This window comes from Lontra canadensis, unplaced genomic scaffold, assembly GCF_010015895.1.
Source record: "Lontra canadensis isolate GAN:19392208 unplaced genomic scaffold, GSC_riverotter_1.0 scaffold26, whole genome shotgun sequence".
Taxonomy (NCBI): domain Eukaryota; kingdom Metazoa; phylum Chordata; class Mammalia; order Carnivora; family Mustelidae; genus Lontra; species Lontra canadensis.
The window spans coordinates 16,336,452-16,344,563 of NW_022631020.1; the positions used below are offsets into that span (position 1 = coordinate 16,336,452).

Consider the following 8,112-nt stretch of genomic DNA (forward strand, 5'->3'; position numbering starts at 1 on the left):
TATTTATTTGACAGAGAGAGATCACAAGTAGACAGAGAAGCAGGCAGAGAGAGAGAGGGAAGCAGGCTCCCTGCTGAGCAGAGAGCCCGATGCGGGACTCGATCCTAGGACCCTGAGATCATGACCTGAGCCAAAGGCAGTGGCTTAACCCACTGAGCCACCCAGGCACCCCTGTCATCAGCATTCTTAAAGACAACTGAGTTGTTTACCTTTTCTTGCTCTCCAGACTTGGTAAGACCCATCTCCAGAGAGGGAGAGAGCCTCTGGTGGAGGGTGAGAGCCTGCAGTCCTTTTCCTTCCAGAAGGCGGGGAAGATGAACAGCACCCTGGGGCCTGTTTAAATGTGAGTTGGCAGTGGATATGGTACACGTTTTGAGTTGCTTGGGATTTGAAGCCGTTGTTTTCTCTGAGCAACAGCAATATTAAAATGCTGGGAAAATACAACAATGCTTAGAGACGGATTATCTATTCTTTGACCTTCTGATTGCTTTAAAGTGTGTGCTAGTGAGGCAAAGCCAAATGCCAACAGTATAAAATAGGGCACTCTCAGGACATTGAAAACTGAAAAGTCATAATAAAACTCAAACATGAGTATTAAGCAGATGATATTGCAAGTTAGAAGATTTAATGACCATAAAGTGTGCAGTTTAATGCTATTAATCTGTCTTCAGAAATAACTCTCCTTCTGGAGGATTTCTTAATCTAAAGGATTTTGGAAGGCAGCTATGCTCACCACTATACCACCAACGCAATCTAAAGGATTTTGAAAACATGCATGCACTTCAAAGAATCCACCAGTGCCCTTGGTTTCTTGACGCATATTACCTCTGAACGTGCGCTTGCTAAGTTTTATGACATAGGCTATATTTGAAAATTCCTCTAACTTCGGTTATTGGTAGTTGCTTGCTTTAACCGGGACTCATAACTCTCCCTGCTGAGAATAAAACTTGTTGTCAGAATAAAGCACATTTGACTCTTTCTGAGCTGCCAACATGTGAAGTCTTGTGGTTAGGTATTTTGGAAAACTGGCAGGTTTTGTTTACATATTGTGGTCTTTCTCCAAATTTATCCCACATCCCACACCCCGCAAGTCTAGGAGCTCTTCCAATGTAATTGCTGTGGCACAAGTGCGAGGCGAAAAGGCTTTCGCAGTTACCAGGTCCTTCCATCTCTGAGTCAGACGTGGCCAGTGCCAGGAGAGCGTCCTTTGCCTAAAAAAAAAAAAAAAAAAATGCTGACCTCCAGAAATACCTGAAGCTAATTTGCTATACAAATGGAAACCTTTTCTTCTCTAGATTGGATGCAGAGAATTTTTTTTCAATGTTTATAATTTAACAATTGCTTAGAGCCTTTCATCTGAAAGCAATTTACGTATGTTGGGCCCAATTATCCTAACATACTTAAAGCTTACCAGTATTTTTCCTCTTTAACCTTGCTGCATTCATCTCATTGGATGGGGCCCTATACCCACGGCAAATCTTAAACCTAATCATGGAAGTGCTTTATGGATTAAGATGCTAGAAGATCCCTCTTGCCAAGGAAAGAATAACATCTTGGAAAATGACCGGGTTTCTATGTGTTCTTCCTACAGAGGTTTGGTTTTCAACTAAATTCAACCATTTCATATGATATTCATCCAGAAGAGATGTTGAGTCATGAACTCACACTCACTTTCTGTTACCCTAATTTTGGAAGGAAGCAACATGTCTCATCCGCAGCCAATATATTATCTTAATGTGGTGCAATCCAGCAGCCCAGGGACACGCGCTCTAGCCTTTCGTTAAGATGTCTTATTCCGTCAGTTCATTCAAGGAACATTTCTTGAGTCCTTACTCTGTGCCAGGCACTATGCTAACTATGGAAAAGCAAGATACTTTTGCGTCCGAGAGTTAATGATGCTGAGATAATATACATACAACCAGTTCATTGTAATACTGTGATAACCACCCTGATGGGAAAACTCAGTTCTAGAAAGGGCATCTGGCCAAGATGGAGGACATGAAGGAAGGCTCCCAAAAGAGGTGGGAGATAACATGAGGCATGAACTTGCATTAGATGGAAATGAGGGAGGAAGGGTGTTCTGGGAGAGTAAGTGGTAACATGCTAGAAAGCCCAGCACTCCTGTGTTTGAGAAAGTGGAAAACTTCCATTTATCTGAAGGGTAGAGATTAGGGTTTCATGCGGTAGAAGATGTTGCTGAAAGATAAGTAAAATCCAGTTCATTAGGATCTTGTAAACCAAAAGGAGTTTGGACATTTTCTTAAAGGAAATGGGGAGCCACGAGAGGACCAGCTACAGAGGAATGGTGGAGATTGATTGCACTTTTGTAGTGTTTCTGCGGCACTGTGCGGAGTAGATTGGATGGGGATTGAAGCTGGACCTTTGCTATCATAAAGAAGAAGGATGTTGATTGTTCTGAATTATAGTGGTGACCGCAGAAGTAAAGAGATATTACTCAATGGACAATTAGTTGGGCGAATCTGTGGCAGTGACTGAGAGGTGTGAAAGAGATCAGAGTCAAGGATAAGGCTCAGGTTTTGCTTATTCATTTCCCTACCATCACAAATATAACACCACCGGCCCAAAGTTCATGAATTCTCCTAGGTAGTTAATTTTGTGGAACGTTATTGCATGGGATCTTCTTCATCCTCTGCAGTCTTGAGAGGATTCAAAATATCAGGCACCTAGATACTCTTGCATGGTTAATAGGCAAATTAACAGAAACCTAAAACACAACAGAGAAACTATCTGAAACGCTAAGGGGCATAAGACCTGAAAAATTCTATGTAACTCATTCCGGGACTAGAGTCACCGTCCTGTGCAAACACAAACTTTCAGCTCGTAAATGACAGAGCAGATCGAGGTCTGGAGCAAGACATTCTGTGTGGGGATCCATGTCTGTGACATCACCTTCAGGTAGTCAGGCTGTATCAGAGCCCTAGGGTCCCACACTCAGACCCAATCCCATCCTCCCAGCATTTACTGTTTCCTACCAGGGAGATCCACAGAATGTTGCATTCGGAAAAAAAAAAAAAAAAAAAAAGTCACAGGAGAAAGTTCGAAAGTCACCACTATAACTGTCTTTCTTAAGCTTGGAGAGTTCCTGGCTCTGGGACGGTCACTGTATCTCTCGAGCTCCATCTTCCTCAGCAGCAAAATGAGATCACAATGTTCTCTGCTATGTCACAGGCTCCTTGAGATGATCTAATGAGGTTATTTGTGTTACAGTGCATGTTAAGAATCAATTTCACTGAGGTATAATTTTATGTTCGATAAACTGAATCCATTTAACATGTACAATCTTACAAGTTTTAACAGGGCATGCACCTGTGAAACTGTTGTTACAAAATTACAGAATTACAGAACATTTTCATCACTCTAGAAGAATCTTTGTACTCCTTTGCAGTCTATCCCTCCTGGTCCTCCTCCTCTTGGAACGACCCCCCCACACACCGCCCTCATTCTGAAGCTTCTCATTGCTTTCTGCACTATAGTTTGTATTTTCTAGTATTTTATGTAAATGAAATCGTACAGCCTGCACTATTTGCCTCCGCCTTCTTTCAAGTAGTGGGACAATTCTGAGATTCATTTGTTTTAATAGTGAGTCCTTTCTTTTAATCGCTGAGTAGTGTTCCATTGCATGGATGTGAATTTTCTCTCTTCACTTATTGATGGATATTCAGGTTACTTCCTGGTTTGGGTTATTGTGAAATATACCTGCCATGAATATTTGTGTGCAAGTTTTCATATAAACTTAAAGTGCTATTGGGACTGTAAAAATGGCATTTAATGTAAACTTTCATGATCCAGAGTTTAAAAATAGTTCTGGCTTATACAGGAAATTTCCATCTCAGGTGAGAGCAATTTTTGTTTCTTGATTTCTTGGGACCGAAGGTGGGGTGGACATGTAGAGCGGTTCTCTGAATGCTGTCAATGTTCAGCCTCGTTTCAAAAAAAATTGCAACATTTCTTATGATAGACTTGTGAGAATAAAATTTATTTGAAATATAAAATTGAAAAGTGATATAAATTTTTAAAACATCCTGAAGCCCCTTGTGAAAAGGAGGTTTTGATCAATATACGGTAGGATGCCAGGCTGGTATTCCTTTGTCACATGTACTGAAGTCCCTTTGGCTCTGTGCCCATAAATTGAGAAAGGACGATACGCAGCATTTGTGTTAATGACAACAGAGTTATTGTTCAGATGAAAAGCATCTCACTGGGGCCTTGACTGGAGAGTCAGTATTGACATCTTACTTGCTCTTTGACTATTGATCTTAAAGGAATATCTATTTGACTCTGGTCTCATTTTCTGGCCTCAAGATTCTGGAATCTTCTCAAGTTCTGTTGTTGCTAAGGAAGTAGCTATAAACTAAAATATATAGTTATTGATGTTCTAAGGGTCAAATGAACCCAGTCCTTGCCTCCTCCTTGAAGCTCTTCTGGATTGCCAAGAAATGTAATTTTATCCTCACTCCTTCCCTTATGTGAAAAGAATGCTTTCCTTGTTCAACAATGTTACGTGAAATTCTCTAATATAAATTTTTCTTTTCTATTCCAAGCTTTTTGACTCTCATCTTTTTTGTTGTTGTTGTTAAGAAAGCAGAAGTCATTCCATATATTTCTGATAACCATTAACCCATGTAAGGCCGCATTTCTTTTTTTTTTTTTTTTTAAAGATTTTATTTATTCGACAGAGAGAGATCACAAGTAGGCAGAGAGGCAGGCAGAGAGAGAGAGAGAGAGAGAGAGAGGAGGAAGCAGGCTCTCTGACAAGCAGAGAGCCTGATGTGGGACTCGATCCCAGGACACTGAGATCATGACCTGAGCCGAAGGCAGAGGCTTAATCCACTGAGCCACCCAGGCGCCCAAGGCAGCATTTCTTAAACTATTTTCAATCCCTTGTATATGCTTAAAAATTACTGAGTACCCCAAAGCATTTTTTATTATATGACATATCTTCCAGTATTTAACCTATTAGGCCTTAAAGTTGAGAAAAGCCTTAAAATATTTGTTTATTAGTTCATTTAAAAATACATCCATTACCTGTTCAAGTCAATAATGTATTTCCAGGAAAATATTTTCTAGAGCAAATATACAGTGAGAAAATGTAGTGGTATTGCTTAATATTTTTAAAAAATCACTTTAATGTATAGCTAATAGACAGCTTCTCATACCCGCTTCTGCATTCAACCTGTAATATCACGGTCTCATGTGACCTCTGAGAAAATTCTCAATGCCAAAGAGAGAAAGAGAGTGAAAACATCAGAAAATGTCTTAGTAGAGCTACGAAAATCATTTTAACGCTGCAGATTCCCTGAAATATTTGGGAGATACCCCTTCCCTCCCCAGAGTCTCTAGGATGAATTCTGAAAATTGCTGTTCTTGGCACTGCCATAATATAGTGAATGTTTTACCAGCAAACGTATTTGTTCAATACAAATGAAGTTAATGGAAAACAGCATGCTTGGATTTTTTTTTTTTTATCAAGTCTTCACAATCAGTTATAACTAAATAGCTCATTTGTTGATGATTTTGTAATTGGTTCTGCTGTTAGCTATCTGGGCGAGTGAGGCTCTCTAGGTATATAGATATACAAATATGTAGCAAGGTGAGAAAACCTCTCTGTGCAAACTCTCACAGAACTTAATACAGTACATTACATATATATATATTTTTATTGTCTCAACTGGAAATACTGACTTAACTTTGTGGACAGCTGCTAGTGTCTTTTTATCAATGTGATCTCATTGTCCAACACCATTCCTGGATCCTTAGCATAAAATTTGTTGAATAAGATAGACTGAAGATACCCCACAGACTTATTGGTGATGCATATAACTATATGATATGATAGTAATACTTTATTGACAAAATTAAGTCCAAACTTAGAGGTGACAAATACTAAAAGTTGGTATAGGCACCTGAGTACACATTGCTACCTGACTTCCAACTTGGCTGGTGCTGAAGTGGGCCTTGCTGTGATGGGATGCCCTTGAGAGCAGTATTTTTTTTTTTTTTTTTAAGATTTATTTATTTATTTGAGAGAGAATGACAGCATGGAGGAGAGAGGCAGAGGGAGAGGGGGAGAGAGTTTTAAGTGGACTTCTGGCTGAGCTTGATCCCATGAACCCAAGATCATGACCTGAGCCAAAACCAAGAATTGATGCTCAACCAACTGAGCCACCCAGGGGCCCCAGGAGCAGTTTCTAAGGAAAGAGTTTCAGAGCAGAGCCAGAAGTCAGTTTCAGCAAGATCTTCCAAATGCAGCAAACCAGACAAGAAGGGAATGGGATGACTGAAACAAGACTCCAGCAGTAAGAGCAAATTGGAAATGCCAAGTAGGAAAGAAATAGGGAAAAAGGAGAGGTCAGAAAATTAGATGAGGGAGTGTAAAGAGGGGCCTGGCCTAGGCCATGATATGGTATATGAAGACACAGGAATAAAGAGTGAGTTTGATTTAGGACAAATCTTCTCTGACGTCAGTCATCCATGAAAGCATCCTTTTATGTATAAGCCCCAGGTCCCTGCCTTGATTAAGTCTCAAATGGCCAACATCTCATGATTAATTATTGATGATTTGTGAATCTTTAAGTTAATGATATTTGATGCCATATTATTACAAAACTATCCACTGGGTTCCTAGAGACTCAGCTGGGTCTTTAGATTTAACATTCTTGAGTCCTCCCTCCTTCCTCCCTCCCTCCCTTCCCCCTCTCTTCCTCCCTCCTTTCTTCCCTCCCTTTCTCTTTCTTTCTTTTCTTTTTTTAAAAACTGTCTGCCACTTTATCCTGTCCTGCATGGTGCAAGTTTCAAGTCTGTCTTTACATCCGTATCACCCATGGAACCCAGCCTCACATACAGTGCTTCCTAGACCAAGTCTCTAGAGGGCTCCAGGCTTCTGTAGGTCTATTGTTAGTATAATATAGTCCCGACTCTACAAAGTGTATCATAACTCGTTGGGTCTTTTCCTGGGTGTGCACTTTCAAAGTAGAGTCATACGTGCATGGAATTTCCTGAATGACTCTCAAGGGCTTATCATGACTACAGCCAAATGTTGAATTGGGGAGAGTTTCCCAGAAAAATATGAGAATGTCCATAGTACAAACTGTTGCAAAGCACAAAATGCTTATTTTTATTAGTCACATATCACAGTTACTGCATGTCCCCCGGCCTCCTGGAATGAGATCGCAAACTGAAGTCTGAAACTGAGCTCACTATGTTTTCCCCACTTGTGTCCTTCTTTCTGTGTTTCTACCTTCCAGCTAAATTTAGCACCAGATCCTGAGTCCTACAGATTAACCAGTCTGATGCACTCCATCCTTTCTCTTGTTTCCCCCAAATACAGCGAGTTGCTACATCTGCTCCTCCTGCATTTGCTCTCTTCCTCCCAGGTGACATCCCTCATCATCTCCCATGTGGACTACTGCAATGCTATGAACCCCTGCTCAATTTCATTTCCACTGAGCAGCAAACACTTGTGCCGCAGCCAGGGTAATCTTCCAAAAACACATTCAGATGATGCTGTGCTCTTATTTACAACACTGTCATAGCTTTGCGCTGTTGAAAGAAATACATTCCAGTTCTACAGCCTGGCCTCTGGTTTCCATGTACCTCCGACCTTTTCTCGTGTTGCTGTCCTGTGTGAGAAGAGCCCGTCAAACCCGTCTTATCCTCCTCTGAGCATACTTGACCTTTCATGCTCTCCTGTACTGTTGTTTCTGCTCATCTTTTTGCACTGCTCCTCCCTCTGAATCTTAGTTCCAGCTAGGGATTTGATGCTCAGTATTTGTTCAAAAGGAGTGAATGAACCAATCCTTTCTTCATTATTTATAGATTTATGTAAGATGGAGAACCACAAGCTAGGTGTCGATATAAGTAGTAGACATTGGATGGCCGAACAAGTTTGTCCGGAGGTAGCTGACTGAAGGATCCCGGTGAATCTGAAGGGAAAAGACATGTTTCTGATGAACTTCTTTTTGCACTTCTCGCCACCCTGTTGGATCTCTATTTTCTTCAGATTAATAGTTCCAGCTAGACATCTGGATGCTCAGCTAACCATTTTTTCTCCAGCCTCGCTTGCAGCTAGACATGGCCGTATGACTAAGTTCT

General features: G+C 40.7%; 1 pseudogene; it reads right to left on the reverse strand.

The window, feature by feature from the left end:
- The window catches only part of LOC116871525, a 73,501-nt pseudogene extending 65,800 nt beyond the window's left edge, over positions 1 to 7,701 (reverse strand).
- Positions 7,702 to 8,112: the final 411 nt, after the last annotated feature.